The sequence below is a fragment of the Euprymna scolopes genome, chromosome 23 (genome assembly GCF_053919585.1).
Source record: "Euprymna scolopes isolate OS-2025 chromosome 23, ASM5391958v1, whole genome shotgun sequence".
In the NCBI taxonomy this organism is placed as follows: Eukaryota; Metazoa; Mollusca; class Cephalopoda; order Sepiida; family Sepiolidae; genus Euprymna; species Euprymna scolopes.
The window spans coordinates 103,181,777-103,195,428 of NC_136504.1; the positions used below are offsets into that span (position 1 = coordinate 103,181,777).

The 13,652-nt window shown below is 35.0% G+C and overlaps 1 long non-coding RNA gene across 1 annotated transcript in view; it reads right to left on the reverse strand.

The window, feature by feature from the left end:
* Positions 1-8,956: 8,956 nt before the first annotated feature.
* LOC145246084 (uncharacterized) overlaps positions 8,957-13,652 on the reverse strand; it is a 69,348-nt gene continuing 64,652 nt past the window's right edge. Inside the window, exon 5 of the long non-coding RNA XR_013863075.1 lies at positions 8,957-11,224. This is a non-coding gene — a long non-coding RNA (uncharacterized LOC145246084). The remainder of the gene's footprint in view (positions 11,225-13,652) is intronic.

The window sequence follows — 13,652 nt, forward strand, 5'->3', positions numbered from 1 at the left end:
GGAAGAATTCATAATGTAATTAAATCCTTCTTAAGTAATAGAAAAATCAAAGTTGTCCTCGACGGACATACATCCAAACAATATGACATAAATGCGGGAGTACCTCAGGGGTCTATCCTTGGACCTCTATTATTCCTGATATTCATAAACGACCTCCCTGATAATATTGTTTCGGAGATGGGTATATTTGCCGATGACACCACTCTCTATAACAGATATGAGGGGAAAACAAATGAACACATATCCAAGGAAATGGCAGAAACACTAGAGGACGACCTCCAATCCGTAGTGGAATGGGGACAAAAATGGTTGGTCACATTCAATGCTGCTAAGACTAAGCTTGTTTCCTTCAATAACTACAAGAAACCTTCTTTACCACCAATAGCAATGGCCAAGAACACATTGCCTGAAAGTACTTCTTTTAAACTCCTCGGCCTAACGTTTACAGGGAATTTGAACTGGAATAGATACATTGAGAGCATTGCCAAGGCTGCTGCAAGGAAGGTTGGCTCCCTCTACCGTGCTAGAAAACTACTTACGCCTGCCAGTATCCTATACCTCTATAAGGCAACCATTCGCCCATGTATGGAGTACTGTTGTCACATCTGGGCTGGTGCATCTGCTGCTTGTCTCTCGCTCCTGGACAGGGTTCAAAAAAGAGTCGCCAACCTGATAGGTCCTGAACTGTCATCTAGGCTTCAACCTCTGTCCCATCGACGAGATGTTGCATCCCTCTGCCTGTTCTACAAATACTTTAATGGTGAATGCTCTGACGAACTGCAAACACTTGTACCTCCCCGACGTAACTACCCCCGACAAACCCGACAAGCTACTAAGTCTCATCCCTTTACAGTAGAGATCCCTAGGTGCAAGAAAGCCTTTTACTCCAATAGTTTCTTCCCCAGAACTGCGGGTCTTTGGAACTCCCTTCCGGGATTCTGCTTTCCCAACTGCAATGATATGCAGAAGTTCAAGTGTAATGTTAACAAACATCTTTCTACTCTTCTCCCTTCATAATGACCCCGCTAATTAATTCCCTAATAGTAGCCCCCTGCTTCAAAGTGGCACTGTGCCTTGTTTGGGGTAAAAATTGAATAAAAAAAAAACAAAACAAAAAAAAGTCAAATTTTCAAATATGTGAATCATACAAATTAATAGAGACTTGGAAGTAGGATATAATTGCAATATCTGTTCTCTCTCAGGCCGTCTGTCTCTCATACATTGTCTACTTCTGTTTAAGTGTAGAGTAATTGAGTATGCATCGCTTAAATAACGATCATTACTGAAAGACTGCAAACGGCACTGACCAGATTATCCATGTAGATGAGCCATTTATATGTACTATTTCCAACGGATGTAAATAAACAGGCGCCACTGGATAATTAATTCATCAACCAATCAGATGTCTCAGCATAGGAATGCAATTTGTTTTACTTCTTTATCTCAAGATGTCATGTTCAACAGTGACAACGAACATCTATTTCTAATATTTATAGTGATTAATATTTTCATTTTGTATTTGTTTATGTTTGCTTAATTAAATACGTCAATTAAACATTTTAACAAAATCGTTTTATTACTTAACATTAACACATATGGCTTACAAATGGTTTTTAAATGGGTCATGGCTAATTATAAGCAATTAAGTAAAATATAAACATTATTAGTCATAAAAATACATTAAGTTTAAAAAATATTAAAGGCATGCATGGGTAAAGCATTGTCTATTGTAATACATGCGTACTAATGTAAATTACATTAAGCGTTATCGTATAGAACAACTTGATAAATAGCAAGTATCTTTATTTTATAACTAAATGTAAACAAAGCACCCTCGAAAGAAAAAAAATCTTTTCCGTCACAGCCTAAATAATTATAGTAATAATAAAACAGAACAAAAAGTTTTATCTATATTCACGCACATATAAAAAATATAGGCATTTTATTCTCTTCTTTACATTGTATCTTTGAACAACTAAGTCTGTTAAAAGATCGACGATACCAACGGACTACTAACTTCATGAACATTTCGATTTTTCTCACGAACGAAGCACTTCGCCGTTACAATCCAAACAGGAAAATAATTTTAATTACGTCTTGAATACAACGTGCGTTCCAAAATATTCTCAGACGTTCTTTTTTCGTCATTTAACTCAAACTTTCTTTATTCTGTTCTCCGTTATAACCAAAGCAAAATATGACCTCACGAACTTGAAAGGTCAATTTTTTCTGTCGCATTCATGCTTATAAACCAGTTTGTTCAATGAAACTATTTTTCCGAGGACCAGTTCTTGTTTTCCTCAGTCGAGGAACATTTCGTATGAACAAGACGTGATTACGCACATGTGGAACAAGCACCTGCAATGAACGAACGTCACACTACAGCACAGACGTAACTCCAGCAACATACATCCACTACTACAACCAACGAAAATAACTTTTCATTTGAACGAGAATCCTAACAACTTTAATAGCCATCTCAACGCATTTTCAATGCTAGAAATTATATATGAATTTTGCTGTGGATGACGAAGTCTAACAAACATTCCATCACACACGTTTTATATATGGATTTTGCTGTGGACGATGAAGTCTCAAAACATTCCGTCACACATGGGTTTCAGCTACGTATCACAACTTTAAGCTTTCTTCACTTTATCGAAATATTATTTTGCCATGTGCTAATATAAAAAAAAATATTTCAGCTTTCGGCTTAACCATGGAGAACGTGTTGCAACAAGCCCACCGCAAAACCCAAATAGTAACTCTCACGTTATTTCAACTCCAGTTTTCCACAGTTATGGAAAGGAAAAAGCGACAACAAGTTTCTTCATCAACATGTTACAGCACATCAACCTTCAGCAACATGCTATGGCATATCAACCCTTTCCACCAACACCCCACAGGATATCAACCTTTTCTAGCAACAGATGTGACAACCAACACAAGGATGTTCAGCAAACACTGTACACTTCTGGATCTCACAACGACTCACCTCATCTCACCACACTGAAGTTCCCTAGCTAACATGAGTAAGCTGCATCATGCACACTGATACTCATCCCTGGATGTTCAGACCGTACCAACCCACTGAGTACACAGATAACCTGAACAATGTTGACCCAGCTCTCTACAGACGGACTAATTTCCTCGCAGAGCCACTTGTGACTGTAAGCGTGTACTCGACCCATTCGCCAATTTCAACCAACCATGCTGACTCTTGTGCAGGCTTTATAGACCCTGTGGCAATACAGTCTATGACCGCAACACTCGCACTCAAACTCACAACGTCGTTCCTGTGACCATTCCACACTTGTATAAGTTTGAACACTTTTTTCCTGATATCTTTTAATGTCGCAATTCCTTCTTTTTCACCTTGATACTTAATAAATAAAATTTCTTTCTTGTTTTCTATACAGTGGACACGCACATATATATATGCATGTTTTTTCTCCAATTATCTCTTCTTTTCTCTAGCTTCCAGCTAACTAGGAAAGGAGTGTTGTGGGAGTTGAAAACTCCCAGGCTAACTCGACTGTCGCCCTTTAACTCAGAGAGCGACTTAGCTACGTCACTTCCTGTTTCCTATATTTCTTTCTCTTTTCCGCTGAACGTTCAACCAGTCAAGATGTGACAGAAATCACTCTTGGTGGGGGTATCGGCCACCACAGCGCCCCTGACTAGCCAGTCAGCCTTTTGCAGCTACCAATCGTAAGTAACGAACTTAAAGCCGTTTCACAAGTAAGTCGGATTCTACCTTTTTAGGCGACTACGTGTGAAAAGAAAGAAAAGGCTTGAAGTTTTGTTCCAAGTTCTGCAGAAGGGCAGGTCCTGTAGAATCAGCAGGAAAGAAAGTCCTGTAAAGTCAGCGGACGAGCAAGTCCCAAAAAATCACACACACACTAAAGTGCTCTAAAAGCTGCAGCAGTTCACCGATACGATCACACTGACGTCGATCCTAGAAAAGACCCCCCCCATGTTCCAAACACACTCCCTTTATCCTTCCGGCGTTCGTCCTCGGCCAATCAGTAGCCAAATAACGGTCACGTGGGGCCCAGTGATGATTGCACAATCTACAAGATGAGGATGGCGCCATTTTGGAATTTCTTTCATGTTTTGGCCATGCACGTACGCACACCGTAGGAGCGTTCCAAGGTAAGGCATGACGCGCAGACACGTGGGCGCTTTCTCCCTTCTAACGAACTCTCATTCTTTCTACCTGTATCTTTAATATTTCTCATGTAAATAAATTGCATTTCTTTCACTGATAATTACCGGTATGTTTTTGTCATCGATATGCGACCTTTTGCTTTTTCAATCATTCTACCATTCAATTAATCCATCCACCACATCCACACAATGAGGACGGGATCGTCTATCACGCAACCATCCCATCCTGTCCTCCACCTCAACAAATCTATATATAAGAATGTGTTTCTGTACACATGCGAAAATATGTTTGTTATATGTGTATGTAAATATTAGTGATGAGGCGATTCGAAATTTTTCCCGATTCCAATATAATTAGCGATTCCAAGCTAAATTCTTAATTCTGATACAGTTACCGATTCCGATTCTTTATAAATCTCTAATTATTTAACTATAAGATTGTTATTTCCCCTGATTTTTGTAAAAACACATGTTAAATATGCAAATATTTACCTAATACACTTGTGGAGAATGATTTATCGATTTTAGCTTCACTGGTCATTTAAAAGCAATAACTATTTATTATTTTATCAAAATACCAGCAATGGAAGAATTGAAACAAAATCAAATAAAAAAAAAGACAATTAAAAGAATCATTTTGGCATCGCAAAATAGGCATCAATTTTTCAGATTCCGATACTGATTCTGATATGCCCAAATCTTCTGAATGCTAGTAAATATTGTGTGTTATATTGTTTAGTTCATTTGTATCGGCCATACCAATGCTTGGATCTTAGGAATTTCTTGTCAAACCCCAGAGTCAGAAGGAGGGTACGTCTTAAGATAGAAATCTAGATGTAGGTGGGAGTTAGGGGTGGAAAAATGCTGTGAAAGGAGTCAGCTCGCTGTGGGTGTTTTTTTTGGCTAAAAATAAGGTCTATTTATGAACTTTTATAAGGTCTATTTATAAACTTTTATAAAGTCTATTTATAAACTTTTATAAGGTCTATTTATGAACTTTTGCCATGTAATCAGTTTGCAGAGAAATGGCCTCTGATTTAACAAACCAGGAAGGAAATTAAACGCTTGTTTAACTTTTGAGTTAAGTAATTAAATATTACTACAAAATCTTAATATGAGATGACGGCCTCTGATGAGGAAAATCTACTGATTAAGCGACTGAACTGATAACAGTATAAAGACGAGGAGGTAAATTCCAGATGACATGGGTTTTTTAATACTTTTCAGAGTTCTTAATTATTTAAATGCTTGGTTTAAAAGAAATAACAAAAATATTAGGAGCTACATTCATGGACAAATCATAAAATGTAATTAAAAATGTTTTCAGTATTTTGGTAATGTTAATATCTTATACTAGTGGCTGTGCCACATCGGCACACACAATGCCGACTCAAACACAAAATCAAGTACACTCAACATCGTCTTACCATCAACGCTTACATTATGAACTCGTAGTATGGGTAATTCCATATGCAAAAAACAAAAATACCCTAACTAAGGGTAAGGATAATGAGTAAATGTTGGATAAAATGATGGTTAAAATTATTATGAACTTGTCAAGATTCAAACTTGGAATCTTCTGATTCGTTATCAGACACGTTATCCATTGCATAACAAGTCCCTGTCCATATGCCGAAAGATGTTACCACAACTGTATAGAGACAGTGCTAAATTAAATTGACAAGGGCAGGTAACTTTTTCGACAATTGTATGAAACGGCCCCAAAACCCTTATTTCGGGCTTTTTGTGTGACTCAGCGTAGTTCACTACAAACAATATATAAATAAGGACAATCTTAGGACTCACACCTTTCAGGGAAAAAAAGAATTTTTCAAGTCAGTGCATCCGTTTGAAAGTTTTATTGGGATATACACACACACACACACATAAATAAATAAACATTTGGAATTTTATTAATCGTATAGATAAATAGATTTTTCTTGTCTGTCTGTCCAATTAACATGAAATATGTTTTACGTGTAATGTAGAAATATATTTCAATGAATTATCTATTTTTCTAATTTTAATTTCCTTTTTGTTGTTATATGTCTTATTCTGTTTATGTTTATCTTCGTATCATGAATGGTGTTCAATCAAACAACCTTCTTAATCTTCAATCTCTGCCATCATACTTACAACAGATTAACGACTCCAATGTAATCTTACACAAGAATTTGATAGATCCATTTATATACAACTCAGCCATAAGAGAAATAGTCCGGATCTCACTCACAACACTTTAATATAAACAAAAGAAACATTCCAAACATTACCAACTTATTACTGATTGCTAAAAAGTCAAGCTCTGCAGAAATCGCCATAATCCTTCGAAAACTACAACACTCTCCAAAAGCGACTTCACTACTTTAGTGCATTAACTCCATAGACTTTTTACCACAGAAATCGTTACCAAAAACACCATAAAAGACGTTGCTAGTCTAAAACAGAGTAGACACATACGTTCTAATGAATTAATTTATTACTGAATGCTTCATGATTAATTTGTAGTTTGTACTACAAATATATTTGCAGTTCAGCTCTAAAGTAAACTGATGACAAAGATATACTATACTTCATTAAAAAAATAAATGACAAATGTAAGCAGTAAAGACAATATAAATTTATATGTTTATATGGAAAAAAAAATTAATATTGTACGTTTTCAAGTCAAGAAAATGAAAATGTTATTAGACACCTATTAATCTGGATGAGAAAATGGTAATTACAAGTCCATGAGTTTGGACGATAGAAATGTTATTAAAAAATCTGTAAGTACATAGATAAGAACAAAGGTAAGCTGACAGAGTACACCTTATTATTAAAAGTTTACTATAAAGTCTGTAAGTACATAGATAATAACAAGTCATAACGCAGAAAAAGTTTGTTGTTATTGCTTCATCCAATGCCAGTAGGCACATGTAAAATGTAAACAAATTCCAATTGCCAGAGTTCTCAGGCAGCCATCGCAGCAACCAGATTTTTTTTTTTTACATGGGTGTCACCACTTATCAAGGCCCAGAGGCCACTCGAGGATAAGGGTTAATAGGTATACATTAGTCATTGTGATTTTAGCATAGTAAACAGTGGGAATTTTGTAACTTGGATTATTTAGGGGGACGATTCAATTAGAACTTGCTCACATTGGACTTTTTCTTTTTTTTTTTTTCATAGGTATCAACTCATTATCAAGGCCAAGATGCCACTCAAGGATAAGGGTTAAAGAGTGTACAGTAGAAATTGGACAATATAATAATCAATAGTAATGAAAATTTGTTAAATTTGATAACTTATATGGAACGGCTCATCAAGAACTTATTTACGTTAGACTTGAAGACAACCATATCAGTTCCTGCCAGATCCGTTCCTTCTTCAAAAATGGATTTCAGTATTACACATGGATGTCCAACTTTCCTTTTTGCACCTGGAGTCCAAAGTTGGAGCTTTCCTGTCAGTTCCTCATGACAACTAATATGACCGGCAAATGCTAGACATCGCTAGCATTTGCGTGTCATATTAGTTGTTATGATGAACTGGCAGAAAAGTTCCTACTTTGGACTCCAGATGCAAAAACGAAAAAGTTTACACTATTATTATCTGAGACTGTGCAGAAATCTTAGGAAAGTAATTCCATGTACTGATACCAATAATGAAAGAGTATAAAATAGGTTTCATTTGCGTATGCATAAAGGATCTTGGTGGTTACACTGAGCGATGTGGTTTTGTTATGCAGCTTGGTCTTCTATCCAGAAAGTGACTGAAAACGTGAACTCAATATTCATATATTAGCTGCAAACAGGTCCATGGCTCTATAGAACATTGTTTCTGATTAGTTTGATCCCAATATAAGGAACTAATCAAAAATTAGTATTATCTTCAATCACTATAAAGTATTCAAGTCAGCAAATCTACTACTGATTTCAACACCGATTCTCTGTGTTCTTGTTGTTGCTACTACTGTTACAATCTCTAACAATAGCATTGATCAGCTCAGACGATGCAACCTGTCAATATGCACAGTACAATATAATATTTAGTAATATAAAGTGATATATAGTAAGAAGTAGAGATATTGTACATTAAAAAGCAAAATATATTTAAGACTCCTAAAATTCATACATAAAATGTTTGTCCACATGTTTGACTAAGGCTTATTTATGAGAAGCAGAAGAGCCATACAGATCACAAAAATATGTCTTTTCACGTTTCCGTATATTATTTCAGTTAGAATAGATGGGTGATGTAACCATTGTAACTAAAACTTATTTCATTATCAATGGCTCTTTAAGGAAAAACCATGCTTCTTGTATGGCTGTTTCTCGGTGCTTTGCTCGAGATTGGTTTTGGGAATTCTGTCAAAGTATTTCTTAATTTTTAATTAGACTTGCTGCATATGTTCAATTAAACTTTATTTGCTAATAATAGAATATTCACATACTTTTGTATTTTTCAGTCTCTCACATTTTTAGAATATCGTATTATGGCTTATACTTTTGTCTACAATATGTTTTTGCATATGAAGCAAAAAATTTGTCTTTCTTGTAAAGGAGGAACCACATACTTCACAAGAATGTAATTTGTCTCCAGTATGTGATTGCATGTGACGCAACAAACTTGACTTGCGTGCAAAAGAATGATCACAAACTTTACAAGAATAAGGCTTGTCTTTGGTATGTGTTTTCATATGACGTGACAAAGTAATCTTCTGTGTAAAAGTAGAACCACATACTTCACAACTGTGTGGTTTGTCTCCTGTATGTGTCCGCATATGATGCAATAAAGTTGACTTCCGTGCAAAAGAATAACCACATACTTCACAAGAATATGGTTTGTCTCCTGTATGTAATTGCATATGACGAACTAAACTGGACTTTCGTGTAAAAGAAGAACCACATACTTCACAACAGTGTGGTTTGTCTTCCGTATGTGTCTGCATATGATGCAACAAAGTTGACTTACATGCAAAATAAGAACCACATACTTCACAAGAATGTAGTTTTTCTTCTGTGTGTGTTTTCATATGACGCGACAAGGTAATCTTCTGTGTAAAAGAAGAACCACATACTTTACAACAGTGGGGTTTGTCTCCAGTATGTGTCCGCATATGACGCAACAAACTTGACTTCCATGCAAAACAATGACCACATACTTCACAAGAATAAGATTTGTCATTAGTATGTGTTTTCATATGACGTGACAAAGTAATCTTCTGTGTAAATGAAGACCCACATACTTTACAACAATGGGGTTTATCTCCTGTATGTGTCCGCATATGATGTAACAAAGTAGATTTCCGTGCAAATGAATGACCACATACTTCACAAAAATGTAGTTTGTCTCCTGTGTGTGACTGCATATGACGAACCAAACTGGACTTCTGTGTGAAAGAAGTACCACATACAACACAACTGTGTGCTTTGTTTTCTGTATGTGTCTGCATATGATGTAACAAAGTTGACTTTCGTGCAAAAGAAGAACCACATACTTCACAAGGATGTGGTTTGTCTCCTGTGTGTGATTGTGTATGACGAACCAAACTGGACTTCCATGCAAAAGAAGAACCACATACCTCACAATGGTGTGGCTTGTCTCCAGTATGTGTCCGCATATGATGCAACAAAGTTGACTTCCATGAAAAAGAAGAACCACATACTTCACAAGAATGTAGTTTATCTCCTGTATGTGATTGTGTATGACGCAACAAACTTGACTTCCATGCAAAAGAAGAACCACATATCTCACAATGGTTTGGTTTGTCTCCTGTATGTATCCGCATATGATGCAACAAAGTTGACCTTCGTGCAAAAGAATGACCACATACTTCACAAGAATGTAGTTTGTGTCCTATATGTGATTGTGTGTGACGCAATAAACTTGATTTTCGTGCAAAAGAAGAACCACATACTTCACAACAGTGTGGTTTTTCTCCCGTATGTGTTTGCATATGATGCAACAAAGTTGACCTTCGTGCAAAAGAACGGCCACATACTTCACAAGAATGTTGTTTGTCTCCTGTATGTGATTGCGTGTGACGCAATAAACTTGATTTCCGTGCAAAAGAAGAACCGCATACTTCACAACAGTGTGGCTTTTCTCCCGTATGTGTTTGCATATGATGCAACAAAGTTGACTTTCGTGCAAAAGAAGAACCACATACTTCACAAGAATGTAATTTGTCTCCTGTATGTAATTGCATATGACGCAACAAACTTGACTTGCGTGCAAAAGAATGACCACAAACTTTACAAGAATAAGGCTTGTCTTTGGTATGTGTTTTTATATGACGTGACAAAGTAATCTTCTGTGTAAAAGAAGAACCACATACTTTACAACAATGGGGTTTGTCTCCAGTATGTGTCCGCATATGATGCAACAAAGTTGACTTCCGTGCAAAAGCATGACCACATACTTCACAAGAATGTGGTTTATCTCTTGTAGGTGTTCGTACATGCTTCAATAAGGTTGACTTCGGTATAAAAGAACCACATACTTCAGAAGAATGTGGTTTGTTTCTTGTATCTGTTTGCATATGATTCAACATGTCACTTTTATATAAAAGAAGAACCACGTACTTCACAAGATTTTACTTTGTTGCCCGTGTCTGCTTATGAGTCAACAATCCTAGATTTCAGTGTAAAAGAATAACCACATATTTTACCAGAATTTATTTTGTCTACCATATTTTTTGCATATGATTCATCTAATTGACTTTTGTATATTATATAGTTAGATACTTGACAAGTACATGGATTGATGTGGCACAACAAAAATGATTTTACAGAAATAGTTTAGCCACATTCCCCACAGTAATGTTGTATTTTCTTTTACTTTTGCTTGAATTGTTGTCTCTGAAAAATCACAGGAACATTGCTTTTTTGTTTGTTTGACTCAGCTTCAGAACTCTCTTTTCAATTTGAAATCTTAGATAATTTCACCATAATTTTAAATTCAAGAAATTTGTATAGAACTGTCTAAATATTTTAAGATGTGTATAATTACCAATGAAATGAAGATCCATTCGCATCCAAGAAGTGATTTTCTTTTAGTGCTGGAAATTCTGCAAAATAAAATACATTTTAAAAATACATATATTTGGTAAAATTTTATTTCTTATTTTGATTTTTATTAAATATTCACAAAATTATTATTGATAAAATCAATATATAATGAGTATATGTTTGTAATACGTCTCTGTTAATGAAATGAATGGATTTTATAGTTTCCAGTAATAAAAATTGCATATCTTTTTGCAATATAAAAAAAAGACATATTTTTAAATACACTTGTTTTATTTATTATATCCTAAAACAGTTATAATTAGCACATTTCGTTTCCCAGTTTGGCTAATGTTTCCCACATATAATTAAACAGGTAAATCGTTTCTATTATTCTTTTGTATGGATTATATTCCTGGGTCAGTTGGAAAAAATTAAGGCAAACAAAGGCATTGGATTAGTTAGATTTTGCTCAAAGACGAGAGAAACATATCTGACTTGTAAGATTTTGTTAAAGAAGTTAATCTATGAGTAAGTGAATATATAAAGAAAAAACGTTGGTTGTTGTGGGAATCTTTTAATGATTTTAATCCAATTTTCTAATGAACCATTTTACTTGTCATAATTACTTGTTTAGGATTAAGTTGTAATAACCTTTTAATTTTTTCATATTTAGATACTAGCCTGAGTGCCTGGCGTTGCCCGGGTGTTTCAAAGTGTTAAAAAAAAGTGGTAGTAGACAGGAAGGCTCGAACCTGTTACGCGAAGGTGGAAAAGAAGGTGAAAGAAAATCTGATGCCTTACCGCTACGCCATGACGTAACCGGAAGTCTAAGCATTCAAATTTAACATAGTCAATCCAAAACAAATTTGGCATTGGTTTTAAATCTCCCACAAAAGCAAATTAGACACAAGGTCGTTTTTAATGTAGGGGATAACCAGCTCCCCAAAAAGGGGCACTTGGCAGTATCCAAATAAATAGTAATTGTCTCAGTATGAAGGGTTTCCCCTACATTGACCAAGGACCAATTACAGAACAGATTCTACCCAGGCGAAGGGCAGATGTTGGCATTTGCGTTCGAATTGTTTTGCTTTATTTATATGAGATGGGAATTTTGTTTAAATCGATCAAAAAAAGATAGAGACAATGTCTGTTTGTGGATCTGAGATATTATGATCTGGAAAGTATGCGAAAACTTCTTCCAGAATCTTACCGATGTGAGAACCCTCACCCAAAAAGCCTTTCACGAACATACACAAATGCTTGTGCCTATATATAATAGATATAATCCTAACATTTTTATGTTTTATTCTAATGTTATTATTACGAATAACAAATGAGAGTTGAATGCTATATCCTCATTACAGACGATATTAAGAACAAAGATTGTGTTGGATAGAACAAGAATAATCAACCTTTGTGGCTTAAAAATGCATTGATTTTAAGATTTATGTATATTGTCAATTACTTGTGAAGAATTCTATATATTGTTGAAAATTTTTGAAAGATTGTCTAGTTTTTCTCTGGGAATTAATTCTTATTTTAGTCACGTAAATCCATTCAAGTTAAGAGTGAATGACATTAAAATTGTGTTCATGCTTCTTTTATGACTAAATGTTGTCTTCTTCTCAAAGCAATGAAAGCAGAAGTAAAAAAGTAAGTAGGATTCAGAATTTTTCTTAACAATCAGCATTCGATTTCTTCTCCCTTTTTGTTGCCATAATTCTCTTTTCATGTTCTTTGCAACCCCATATGCACAAGATAAAAATGTCATTCCACGAAACAAAAAAAAACATCTTTTTATACTGCTACTTCGAATCATGATTGCAACTGAATTGGCATTTATCTTCTTATTTTTCAGATTAGATGGGTTTCAGCTTCGAATGCCAAAATTTCTCTACAGATGGAAGAAGCTATCTGTGGGAGCCCACTGCTGTGTCGCTCCATATCGTCATTACAATATTTAACATGAAATTTCTCTTAATATCGTTTTATGAAGTCATTAAGAACAACGACTTGTTATGCTTATATTAAAAATAATCAACACGACATATTATGAAAAGTGAAAATATGTCATCTTTCTAAGAGCAACAAAACTATTTGTAAAACTATAATAATACAGAATGTTAGAATAATAACCTAAGGCGATCAAGACTATCACATAACCATCAAAATTAATGAATAAAATTATTTTCTGCTTTAATTCAAATATCGAATTTGTTCTCTGGACGTTCAAGCCACAAAAAAAGCCAGTGTAAAATTTCGGGAGGAAAATATTTGGTTGTTGTAGGCATTTAATCTAGCACTTTTAATACGATTTCTGCAGCTTAATTGTCAGAAAATAGAAAATTACAGTGTTATGTGTATCACATCATTTACAGTTTCTCATTTGGCAAATACTGTATTGGTTCAGCGATTACATTACGATTATTGCTCAACACAGATATAATTAGGGTGTACAATCTTTGTGTTCGATATAAAAAGAAAAAA